Source organism: Carassius gibelio, chromosome A20 (assembly GCF_023724105.1).
Source record: "Carassius gibelio isolate Cgi1373 ecotype wild population from Czech Republic chromosome A20, carGib1.2-hapl.c, whole genome shotgun sequence".
Taxonomy (NCBI): domain Eukaryota; kingdom Metazoa; phylum Chordata; class Actinopteri; order Cypriniformes; family Cyprinidae; genus Carassius; species Carassius gibelio.
Window position 1 is genome coordinate 3,328,379 of NC_068390.1, and position 12,500 is coordinate 3,340,878.

Genomic DNA, 12,500 nt, shown 5'->3' on the forward strand with positions numbered 1-12,500 from the left:
TCGGCCACGACTACAAGAACAGACCAACTCCTGCTCAGTTTGTGTGCAACACTGCTGCCTGACCTTCTTGCAAACATCCCAGCTCAGTCAGCAAGCGGACTGTAACCCAGTAAAGGGTTTCCTTTTTTTGGATACAGACATAATAACAACAAAACTTTGTGCACTTCTAAAGATAACAAACAAGATGTGCTGTCTGCAGCCTTTGTCTGCGCTGATCTTCATTTACAAACACGTCATTAAAATGAACTGTAACTCTGTGAATACTCAACGAAGAGACATGAGAGAGATATCTATAGAAAGCTTGACATGTCTACTTTTAAACTAAACGAGTGCTGCCTAAAACAAATGTTCTGTGATAAAGTAATCCATATGAAAACAAGGCGATGTCCTTTTTTCACGTCTCCCTTCATTATATCTAATGTGACCACGCCCCACGCTGAACGCTCTATTCAGATTCAAACTGAAGCGCAGCTTGAATACGCCCACACAGAAGAAAAAGCAGCCAGACTGTTGTTCAAGTGCTTTTATTTTACTGTTTGCTTCGCGATGAGAGGAATAACACATAATTCACCCCAAAAAGATGTGGCGTGGTTGAGGATTTGAGAAATGGATTTCCTCAGAAAAAAAAGAATGAAGCACTTTATTCAGCAGAGATCATAAACATGAGTAAGTCTCTTTATATTTATTTATATACTTGTACTAGCTTTCACATAACGTCTAAACATTTTACTAGTTAGACTCTTTCCAAACTATAATTCTTAACTAAAGATATAAATAAGTTAAATATTATGAAGTTCCAATAACAATATATACAAAACTATACCATTCAAAAGCTTGATGTAAATAATATAAATGTAACAAATACATGTAACTGTAACAAATGTAACAAAAAATGGTGTTCTTTTTAATTTACCCCCTAAAAAACCTGAAAAATGTCCTCTGCTATTTTCAACATTAATAATAATGATAACAATAAATGTTTTTTTTTGTTGTTGTTGTTTTTTAGGAATTCAGATTGTTAAAAGGATTTCTTGAGGATTGTGTGACTGGAGTAATAATGCAAAAATAAAATTAGTTTGAAAGTCAGCTTTGATTGTTCCTAATAAACTGTTTAACTGCTCCCCCATATTAAATTATGTTGTGGGATAATTAAATATATTCTAAATAAACTACAAACTTAAAATGATATACATTTATTTTGTTCTCACGTTCTTTCTTGTAACACCTCCCTCTCAGTGACAACAGCTGACTGAGCGGCTCTTTATGCAGCTCATTATGCAGGGCTTTGTCTTCTCAGGTGTAAATCATAATGACATTCATGATAGTTGACGCCTACTCTCATATGACCTTTACCAACAAAAAGTGTCTTAGAAAATGTAAATCAATGTATTGTTTTCTGTAAATGAGTAAACAAGATGATTTTCACATGAATTGCAAAGAAAAATTCTAGGCTACAAGCTCCAGTTCTCAAAAATTCCAGGCACCATTGTTCTTTATGTTTGCCTTGTTCAAGTGTTTTAACACTGTTCGTTTTTCACTAACCACAAGGGAGATCCCTTGATCCCCGAGAGCAGGAAGGAACACCGTTCCAGTACAGAGTCAGCAGAAGAGATGGACCGTAGTGATAGCAAGGTGAGGCCAAAGAAAGACCTTCGCCCGAACAGGGACTTGAACCCTGGACCCTCAGATTAAAAGTCTGATGCTCTACCGACTGAGCTATCCGGGCTCTTGTGGAGCAAAGAAGAGACGCAGGTGTCACGGGATGAAAGCTAGAAGCAGTTAGGACAAAGGACCATAGAAGGCACAATTACCATCACAGAAAGCTAAAGCAATACTGCAAAACCCTCCCGTAGTCGGCAGGGTTCGAACCTGCGCGGGGAGACCCCAATGGATTTCAAGTCCAACGCCTTAACCTCTCGGCCACGACTACGTCTAGCGGCAGGCTGCCTGCCCAGTTGTCTGGTGTCACCCTGCACAGGCCAGGCATCAAAAACAAAATAGAGAAGAAAGATGAGGTGGTAAAAAAATGGCAACCTTCCCGTACACTCTACGCCAGAGTATTGCCGCGACCCGGATTCGAACCGGGGTTGCTGCGGCCACAACGCAGAGTACTAACCACTATACGATCGCGGCGTGCCACTGGCTCTCCCGGGTTAACCCCTGGAGCCCGAATAGAAGAAGCACCAGCAGTGTGTTGGTCCATCGAAGAGGGACTGGACATTTCGCAAATCAGTGGGAGGACCTTGAAAAATTTATGGACACTTTTCCTCACGGCCTTCAGCGTAGTCGGCAGGATTCGAACCTGCGCGGGGAGACCCCAATGGATTTCTAGTCCATCGCCTTAACCACTCGGCCAAAAACAGGGCAAAAGGGACTGCTACAAGGGGGAAAGAAAGGGAAAAGAGAAGGAGAAAGGAGGGAAAGCAAGAAAAAGAAAAAAAAATTATCCATCAAACACTCACAAAGGATTTAAGTAAAGTGTTTGATTGGTTTTTGACTATACATTTTCTAATAAAAAATTAATAATAATAATAATAATCTGACAAACACACCACACACTCTTGCCAGGACTTGCACCTGGAATCTTCCACCCAAAGGGTGGATGTGTTACTATTACACCACAAGAGTTGTGTCTTTCTTTTTTTACAAACACTGCAAATTAAACACTGGAAACAGCAACTAAAAACAAAATGTTCACAGCACAACAACATACAGCACAGCAAACACAACTAAAAACGGAACCATATGCAACTATATAAAAACCTAACTATATACATTACTTTATACACCAATGAAAAAAAAAATCAAAGAACTCCCTGTACATTCTCCCTCCACTGTGCAACAGAGAGACCTGAGGCTGGACAATACCACCGGCCCTTCAGCTGAGTGTGTCCAGTTGTCTTATTTTTTGCCAGCCCACACTGCTTGCAGATATAGTGATATATATCCTTTGCTAGTCGTTTCCGTGGTGGTTCACCTCTAGCCACTCGCTCCTCATCCTCTTGGGCAGCTTTCTGCCTTCTCCATGTGCGCTGCCTGGGCTGAGTAGAGGGACAAGTTTGTGATGGCAAGGTATTAGGCAGCTGGAATTGGGGAGGCGGCTGGAATTGGGGAGGTGGCTGGAATTGGGAAGGTGGCTGGAATTGGGGAGGTGGCTGGAATTGGGAAGGTGGCTGGAATTGGGGAGGTGGCTGGAATTGGGGAGGTGGCTGGAATTGGGGAGGTGGCTGGAATTGGGAAGGTGGCTGGAATTGGGGAGGTGGCTGGAATTGGGTAGAATGAGGCAGTGGTAGACCTGGTTGGTAGCTGGGAAAGGGTGGGTAGGACCCAGCGGGGAATGCAAAGTGTGGTGCTGGTGGGTATATGGGAAATGCAGAGTAAGATCCAGGAGGAGGGGTGGGCATTGGGCACCTGTTGGAGATACGCTTACGAATGAAGGCCTCTCCCTCCTGATTTGCTGAATCCTGAAATACCATGGCCTCATGCCCATGCTGTGCAGGAACAGCTGGAAGTGCGCGCACTTCAGGAAGAGCCTCCTTTGCCAAATATACTTGTTTGGGCAGTGCAGTACCCTGCAGAAGCATGTCTCTGTCTACACGTTTCTGTCTTCTTAGTAGCCTGCAAGAGAAATATTCTTCATTTTAAGTTTGCAATTTAAGTGAATAAAAGCCCATTTTCTTTACCTGTAGCATCATTTTTAAAAGCATGTACAAGAATGTTTTATAAGTACAATCTTGATAAACTACTGTGATTGTATAAAAGTATTGCATAAAAAAAGACTCACCACGAGGAGACAGTAGTGGTGTTTATCGGGACCAGAGCTAGGTTAGTCTGTCCTAGAACCTCTCTGCTGTCCTCCATCAGCTGTTTTAAGTGGCTGTATACCACCACAATAGATTGTGGAATTGGCAGAGTTTTTCCTTGTGTGTCCCTGGGCCTGTTCCGTGCTTGCTGAAACTCTTTCAAAAGCCTTAGGCAAACACATTCACAGACCCTGTGGACTTCAGGGTCCTGAGCTGCCTGCCCATGAGTCATGAACAATCTATGGAAAAGAAAGATGATATAATCTGAACTGTATACTGGGTTATAAACTAGTGACGATCCAAATAGTCAAATTACCTCTCTGCTTCCTGCTGTCCTGGAGCAGAGCCACTCTGCTTCCTGGATGCTCTCCAAGGTCCTGTCAAAGCCTTCTTCTTAACCCTCTGGCTATATTTTGATGGTACCTTGTCCATGGCATGCAGAGCCATGTACAGCTGGACTATGTTGGCCTCCTCTTGTGATGACAAGGCAGTGATCGTTCGGTTTAGGCCAACCAAGTAGGCTGCCAGGGCATCAACTGCCTCCCAGCCCAAGACACCTCTGGAATCACACTGTGTACTCTGGAAATTGAGAAAAATGCCAAACACAGTCCAATAAATATATACAGTGTTGTAATAATTATTTTGCATTGTACATGCATATATTTTAACTTTACACATTGGTGACAATAGGCGTTTTGCACTGTACCAGATACATTTTTTTTAAATGTAAAAAATAGTACAGAATAGCAATATTACCTGGCTTGATGTGCTAGGACTTGCAGTGTCATCCTCCTCTTCCTCAGTGACCTCCTCATCAGGGGATTTGGGTTCAGTGTCACCCACCTGACTTGTCACCTGGGCCTGCACGACAGCTACTGGAGGGTCAGAGTCATCAGCCCTAAGGTCAGCTGCATGGCACACAGTCGTGTCAATTTCACTATCCTCTTCGGGCTCCTCTGGGGGGACTTCAGGCATGTCATTGTGGTGTACAATCAACTGGTCGCCTCTATTTGACTGGGCCAACAAGTACTCCACTGCAATGCGCTCCCCTGCAATAATTTGTACCACATTGTTAATGGGGAGAGGACACACACACTCACACACACACACACACAAACAAACAAATACAGGAGAGAGAGAGAAATAGTCCAATGCTCAGCATTTCCCTGTGAGATATCTTACCAGTGGGTTTTCCTGGAGGTGTAAATTCTGGCATCAAAGCCCGACCAAGGACCCGTTGGCTCATGCTGTTTAAATGAGACATTGTGCAGACATCAAATGTCCTGAGGGTTGAGGCCCCCACCACAGATACAGCTTCTTTTGCCCGGCTCATGTTCCACCTCGAGGCCCCCTCTAACATGTACATTTGTGTGTGCATGGCATTGCATCTCCATCCTAAGAATGAAAATGCACAGATTCAGTCAGCAATTATTTTAAACTGAGGACATACAAATTTAATGACACAGTTATAGAACAGTAACACATAATAATGAGACTGATAGTAAATTCCATGAAAACAAGCCAAATCCAGGTAGCACCCAGGGTTCTGTTGTTGACACAATAGCGATCTTTTCAACATAAAATTCTATAAAACATACTGCAATTTAACATTCAGAATTTACCAGGAATGAAGGCACATTGGTGGCGGTGAAAACTCTCCAGCGAGGATGACCCCCTGCCACACCTAAGCACGTTTAGGACTTTGCCACCCTTCTGGAGTGTCCCCGTCTTTGTGTACAACTCTACATGTGGAGGGTCCAGGATGCACTCGAGGTGTTTTTGTTGCATCTCCCATACATGGTGCATGCTGTCAGGGTTAACCAGGCGAAACCCTGTAGTGTCAGTTAGCTCCCACACTGATTCCAGCAGCCCTGAAATCATGGCCCGGATTTCCTCAGCCCTGCGTGTCCGCCGCCTACAGTGCTTCGCCAGTTCACTTGGGCTGATGCTGGCCATGAGCTGTGCCTCAGTGGGAGCCTTTCCACCATGGCTGCACTTCCACTCCCCTCTCTTGGCCGCCTTAAGTTCTTTCACATCCTCCTGATCCCACTCAAAGATACAGGAGGAAAGTTTTGAACAAAAGGTACCATAGAGAGGGTGGTGCTCAGTAGTAAGGCCACAGTTGAATCTTCTCATAAAATGGAAGATATCTAGCCTTACAATAGACTTCCATGGCCGAAAAAGTTTTAACACTGCAGATGCACCTGTGGAGGAGAAAAAATAAAAAAACATGCATTTGATTTAATTTCAAACATACTTTTCAGTCAATATAATTTATTAAAATTTTTAATACACTGGCTGTAATAATAATACTAATTACCATCACCAATAGGGAAAGGGGAACTTTTTTACACCACTATTCACTTTTATAAAATATATTGCAGTGCAGATTTCATAAAGTAGTAATTTGAAAATGTCACCTGACTGACTGCAGCAATCCCGGTCAACATAGATGACCTCAGGCTCTGGCTCGCCAGCATTCTGGTAACGTTTGACGACGCCCTGGCACAGCTCCTCCAGTCCTGCGCCTTCAGCTGTTGTCAGAACACTGTTCAAAACCTGGCCGAGCTCATTGCCAATGTTGGTCATCCATGCAGCCGTGTCCCCAATGCCACCAGCCAGCTTTTTGGTGATCTGAAAAACAAAAAGAAGGAAAAATAAAGACATTCTGACAAGCTTAATTATACATTTTCTTTGATTTGTTATGGTACATTACAATATTTATAACACAAATGTATATAACACAACATTTTTCATCATGTTGAAATTCTTTCTGGCTGAAAATAAACCTCATTCTGAAACCTTCATGTATTGTACCTTCTTTGTAGAATCCATCTTCAGGATTCGGCCATAGGTGGAGGTAATCACCCCCTTCATCTCATCCAAATGGCTGAGGATATCATTGGAGTGGACAGTCTCAAACCACTGGGCGAGTGGAAGTGGCCTGAAGGGTGCGGGTGCAGAAAAGGCAGGTGCCGTAGCAGATTGGACCAGGGTAACCTTTCTCAAATGATGCTCACAATCAGAGAGGTACTGGATGGTGCGTCGTGCCCACTCCTCACTGTGGGCTTCCTCTACTGCTGACTGGAAGTAGGAGGAACTGTTACCACTGGTCCTTGGCCTGAGGAAAGTCACACATTTCCTGTCCAGGGCTAGCTGCGTGGTCAGCACCGCTGGAAACATGGTCCTGTGTGCCACATCCAGTTGTGAAAGGATGTCCTGGCTCCATGGGCATACTGGCAACTTGCATGCACTGCAGCGTGGATAGTCACCACCCACAAGGTAATAGCGGCTATCCATGTCAATCACCTCCCTCACCTTCGGGTAAATTCCTGAATGGTGCATCTTCCGGCCACACTGTGGGCATTTAAGAGGAATGCCCCACATCCTCATTGGTGCCCACAAGAACATCCTCTGTCGGAAGTACCACCCGGGCTCAGGAGGACATGGCTTGGGCTGCATCGGTGGATAAAACCAGTTCACCTGGATCTTCTGCCTCAGCTGCCCTGTGGGCTCATAGAGGCACTTGGCAATCCACACCCAATCTGCTGGCTGGAGGACTCTCTTGAACTGACTGGGAAGAAAGCTCTCCCAGTCAGTAATAGCCTGAGGCAGAGATGGTGTAGGCTGCAGTGACGGTACTAGATGTGAGGATGGAGTGGGCTGTGGAGATGGAGAGTGCCGTGGAGGTGGTGAGGGCTTTGGAGCTGGAGAGTGGTGTGGGAATGGAGTGGGCCCTGGGGATGGAGACACTGGTACTGGCATTGGAGACGGCAAGTGCTGTGGAGGTGGAGGCAGCCATGGAGATGGTGAGGGGCACGGAGATGGTGTGGGATTTTTTGAAGGGCTGACACGTGGAGCCAATAGAGCTCCATAATGGCTCGACTCAATGTGTTGGAGGAGTCCGACGGCACCCTGGACCCTGACCCCACAGCTGTCACACCTCTCTTCAACGTGGTGGTCAGAGAGGTGCTCGGAGAACTTCTCTGCCTCCACAACCACACTACACAGAGAACACTTCACCCCATGTACTTCTTGTGATGTCCCTGTCTCCTCTGAGCTGCCACCTGCCTTTACCTTAGGCCCTGACTCAATCAGGACCTTATCTGTTGACTGGGAGAAAATTAATATTAGGAACAAACGAAGGTCATACTATTCATGTTAAATAATTACACCAATTATTCTGCAGAACTGTACTGAGAATATATTCTGAGAATATATCAGGGGTTGGTGCATAAAATAGTGTATTACATGATACAGGGACTTATCATGCCTTTGATATATTATATCATATACCTACCTTATGGAACCCACAAGTGCACACTATGTGCCTGCCAAACAGGTCCACCTTATTCCCCCTTTGCAGGGGACAGGCATCAATCCGCTCCAGGACCTCCTTCCATTTTCTGCTTCCAGGCCTTTTTCCTGTACTGAACTGGAAGGTGCCCTGGGCATACCTGTGGCAGATGTCGTTCCAATAAGCAGAGGATTTGCCTGTTTTGGTCATATCTGAACAGTATTGGGGAACAAATCAATGTGGTTAAATATGTGTTAATATAGCAACAGTAGAAAGGAGTTTATTGGAGTTTTATATTTATATATACATACATACATACATATACACACACACACACACACACACACATATATATACACACACACACACACACACACATATATATATATATATGTGTGTATATAGAAAGCAGACATGTTGAGTGGTAAAATATGTGGCAGGTTAATAGTTTTCTGCAGTAAATATGTTCCTACTTGCAAAAAATTGCAAATAGCTTTTGATTTATAATTATAAAAACTGTGTTTGTATATAAAGTAAGAAAGGGGGAAAAAAATAGATATTTAATGAATACCTGGAATAGTAAAAGATTTAAATACATTCAGTAAAGAATCACTCAGCCATGACTGAAATAACATAGGAAATGAATACTTGGAATACTGAATGATGAAATGAAATTCTTGCAAAGATATAGAAAATAAAAACTTAACAAGCATCAGTTAGCATCACGTTAAGTTAGCTTCCCTTGCTACGCAGGCGTAGAACGATCAGAATAATCTTTATTCCAAATCATGAATTAATGTTTGAACAAATAGGTTAACACTGATGTCACGGATTTTTATTGTGATAACGCTTTACCTTGAATCTCCGGATAGCAGATGTCCAGTGAGATACAAACAGCTGGAATATCCCGAAACTCATTCAGCCAATCAGCGGCGAGATTGGCATGTCAACTTGATAATTGGCTTTTTCCTCTTGGTAGGAATTGATTGGCTCCTTTGCCCCATCTGTTCGAAAGTTTCGGATTTGCGTTAGGACCTGTTCGGATTAATTTAGGAGGTCTTCGGACTTTCGTTCTGACTTTGTTAGGAAGTGTTGCGACCTTGTTCGGAAGTATTCAAATGTTGTTAGGAAGTGTTAGGAAGTGTTCAGCCGTCCGATCGCTGGAAGGTACGGCCACGACTACAAGAACAGACCAACTCCTGCTCAGTTTGTGTGCAACACTGCTGCCTGACCTTCTTGCAAACATCCTAGCTCAGTCAGCAAGCGGACTGTAACCCAGTAAAGGGTTTCCTTTTTTTGGATACAGACATAATAACAACAAAACTTTGTGCACTTCTAAAGATAACAAACAAGATGTGCTGTCTGCAGCCTTTTGTCTGCGCTGATCTTCATTTACAAACACGTCATTAAAATGAACTGTAACTCTGTGAATACTCAACGAAGAGACATGAGAGAGATATCTATAGAAAGCTTGACATGTCTACTTTTAAACTAAACGAGTGCTGCCTAAAACAAATGTTCTGTGATAAAGTAATCCATATGAAAACAAGGCGATGTCCTATTTTCACGTCTCCCTTCATTATATCTAATGTGACCACGCCCCACGCTGAACGCTCTATTCAGATTCAAACTGAAGCGCAGCTTGAATACGCCCACACAGAAGAAAAAGCAGCCAGACTGTTGTTCAAGTGCTTTTATTTTACTGTTTGCTTCGCGATGAGAGGAATAACACATAATTCACCCCAAAAAGATGTGACGTGGTTGAGGATTTGAGAAATGGATTTCCTCAGAAAAAAAAGAATGAAGCACTTTATTCAGCAGAGATCATAAACATGAGTAAGTCTCTTTATATTTATTTATATACTTGTACTAGCTTTCACATAACGTCTAAACATTTTACTAGTTAGACTCTTTCCAAACTATAATTCTTGACTAAATGTATAATTAAGTTAAATATTATGAAGTTCCAATAACAATATACAAAACTATACCATTCAAAAGCTTGATGTAAATAATATAAATGTAACAAATACATGTAACTGTAACAAATGTAACAAAAAAATGGTGTTCTTTTAATTTACCCCCTAAAAAACCTGAAAAATGTCCTCTGCTATTTTCAACATTAATAATAATGATAACAATAAATGTTTTTTTTTGTTGTTGTTGTTGTTGTTGTTTTTTAGAAATTCAGATTGTTAAAAGGATTTCTTGAGGATTGTGTGACTGGAGTAATAATGCAAAAATAAAATTAGTTTGAAAGTCAGCTTTGATTGTTCCTAATAAACTGTTTAACTGCTCCCCCATATTAAATTATGTTGTGGGATAATTAAATATATTCTAAATAAACTACAAACTTAAAATGATATACATTTATTTTGTTCTCACGTTCTTTCTTGTAACACCTCCCTCTCAGTGACAACAGCTGACTGAGCAGCTCTTTATGCAGCTCATTATGCAGGGCTTTGTCTTCTCAGGTGTAAATCATAATGATATTCATGATAGTTGACGCCTACTCTCATATGACCTTTACCAACAAAAAGTGTCTTAGAAAATGTAAATCAATGTATTGTTTTCTGTAAGTGAGTAAACAAGATGATTTTCACATGAATTACAAAGAAAAATTCTAGGCTACAAGCTCCAGTTCTCAAAAATTCCAGGCACCATTGTTCTTTATGTTTTTTTTTCTTTTGCCTTGTTCAAGTGTTTTAACATTGTTCGTTTTTCACTAACCACAAGGGAGATCCCTTGATCCCCGAGAGCAGGAAGGAACACCGTTCCAGTACAGAGTCAGCAGAAGAGATGGACCGTAGTGATAGCAAGGTGAGGCCAAAGAAAGACCTTCGCCCGAACAGGGACTTGAACCCTGGACCCTCAGATTAAAAGTCTGATGCTCTACCGACTGAGCTATCCGGGCTCTTGTGGAGCAAAGAAGAGACGCAGGTGTCACGGGATGAAAGCTAGAAGCAGTTAGGACAAAGGACCATAGAAGGCACAATTACCATCACAGAAAGCTAAAGCAATACTGCCAAGCCCTCCCGTAGTCGGCAGGGTTCGAACCTGCGCGGGGAGACCCCAATGGATTTCAAGTCCAACGCCTTAACCTCTCGGCCACAACTACGTCTAGCGGCAGGCTGCCTGCCCAGTTGTCTGGTGTCACCCTGCACAGGACAGGCATCAAAATCAAAATAGAGAAGAAAGATGAGGTGGTAAAAAAATGCCAACCTTCCCGTACACTCAACGACAGAGTATTGCCGTGACCCGGATTCGCTGCGGCCACAACGCAGAGTACTAACCACTATACGATCGCGGCGTGCCACTGGCTCTCCCGGGTTAACCCCTGGAGCCCGAATAGAAGAAGCACCAGCAGTGTGTTGGTCCATCGAAGAGGGACTGGACATTTCGCAAATCAGTGGGAGGACCTTGAAAAATTTATGGACACTTTTCCTCACGGCCTTCAGCGTAGTAGGCAGGATTCGAACCTGCGCGGGGAGACCCCAATGGATTTCTAGTCCATCGCCTTAACCACTCGGCCACGACTACAAGAACAGACCAACTCCTGCTCAGTTTGTGTGCAACACTGCTGCCTGACCTTCTTGCAAACATCCCAGCTCAGTCAGCAAGCGGACTGTAACCCAGTAAAGGGTTTCCTTTTTTTGGATACAGACATAATAACAACAAAACTTTGTGCACTTCTAAAGATAACAAACAAGATGTGCTGTCTGCAGCCTTTGTCTGCGCTGATCTTCATTTACAAACACGTCATTAAAATGAACTGTAACTCCGTGAATACTCAACGAAGAGACATGAGAGAGAAATCTATAGAAAGCTTGACATGTCTACTTTTAAACTAAACGAGTGCTGCCTAAAACAAATGTTCTGTGATAAAGTAATCCATATGAAAACAAGGCGATGTCCTTTTTTCACGTCTCCCTTCATTATATCTAATGTGACCACGCCCCACGCTGAACGCTCTATTCAGATTCAAACTGAAGCGCAGCTTGAATACGCCCACACAGAAGAAAAAGCAGCCAGACTGTTGTTCAAGTGCTTTTATTTTACTGTTTGCTTCGCGATGAGAGGAATAACACATAATTCACCCCAAAAAGATGTGACGTGGTTGAGGATTTGAGAAATGGATTTCCTCAGAAAAAAAAGAATGAAGCACTTTATTCAGCAGAGATCATAAACATGAGTAAGTCTCTTTATATTTATTTATATACTTGTACTAGCTTTCACATAACGTCTAAACATTTTACTAGTTAGACTCTTTCCAAACTATAATTCTTGACTAAATGTATAATTAAGTTAAATATTATGAAGTTCCAATAACAATATACAAAACTATACCATTCAAAAGCTTGATGTAAATAATATAAATGTAACAAATACATGTAACTGTA

At 42.6% G+C, this 12,500-nt stretch overlaps 1 long non-coding RNA gene and 6 other non-coding genes across 9 annotated transcripts in view; all 7 read right to left on the reverse strand.

Annotated features, from left to right (window-relative positions):
• trnas-aga (transfer RNA serine (anticodon AGA)) overlaps window positions 1-14 on the reverse strand; it is an 82-nt gene extending 68 nt beyond the window's left edge. Inside the window, exon 1 of the tRNA in view lies at window positions 1-14. This exon is cut by the window's left edge and continues 68 nt beyond it. This is a non-coding gene — a tRNA (tRNA-Ser).
• A 1,639-nt stretch (window positions 15-1,653) lies between these two features.
• trnak-uuu (transfer RNA lysine (anticodon UUU)) lies at window positions 1,654-1,726 on the reverse strand. Its single transcript has one exon. It is a non-coding gene; the product is annotated as a tRNA-Lys (tRNA).
• Window positions 1,727-1,848: 122 nt separating this feature from the next.
• On the reverse strand, window positions 1,849-1,930 carry trnas-uga (transfer RNA serine (anticodon UGA)). Its single transcript has one exon. It is a non-coding gene; the product is annotated as a tRNA-Ser (tRNA).
• Window positions 1,931-2,061: 131 nt separating this feature from the next.
• On the reverse strand, window positions 2,062-2,133 carry trnah-gug (transfer RNA histidin (anticodon GUG)). The gene has a single exon. It is a non-coding gene; the product is annotated as a tRNA-His (tRNA).
• A 129-nt stretch (window positions 2,134-2,262) lies between these two features.
• Window positions 2,263-12,500, reverse strand: part of LOC127938322 (uncharacterized) — a 17,967-nt gene continuing 7,729 nt past the window's right edge. For all 3 annotated transcript variants that reach the window (XR_008148666.1, XR_008148665.1, XR_008148664.1), the window contains 2 exons: window positions 11,580-12,500; window positions 2,263-2,302 (listed from right to left, as the gene is read on the reverse strand). The exon at window positions 11,580-12,500 is cut by the window's right edge. This is a non-coding gene — a long non-coding RNA (uncharacterized LOC127938322). The remainder of the gene's footprint in view (window positions 2,303-11,579) is intronic.
• trnak-uuu (transfer RNA lysine (anticodon UUU)) lies at window positions 10,942-11,014 on the reverse strand. Its single transcript has one exon. It is a non-coding gene; the product is annotated as a tRNA-Lys (tRNA).
• trnas-uga (transfer RNA serine (anticodon UGA)) lies at window positions 11,137-11,218 on the reverse strand. Its single transcript has one exon. It is a non-coding gene; the product is annotated as a tRNA-Ser (tRNA).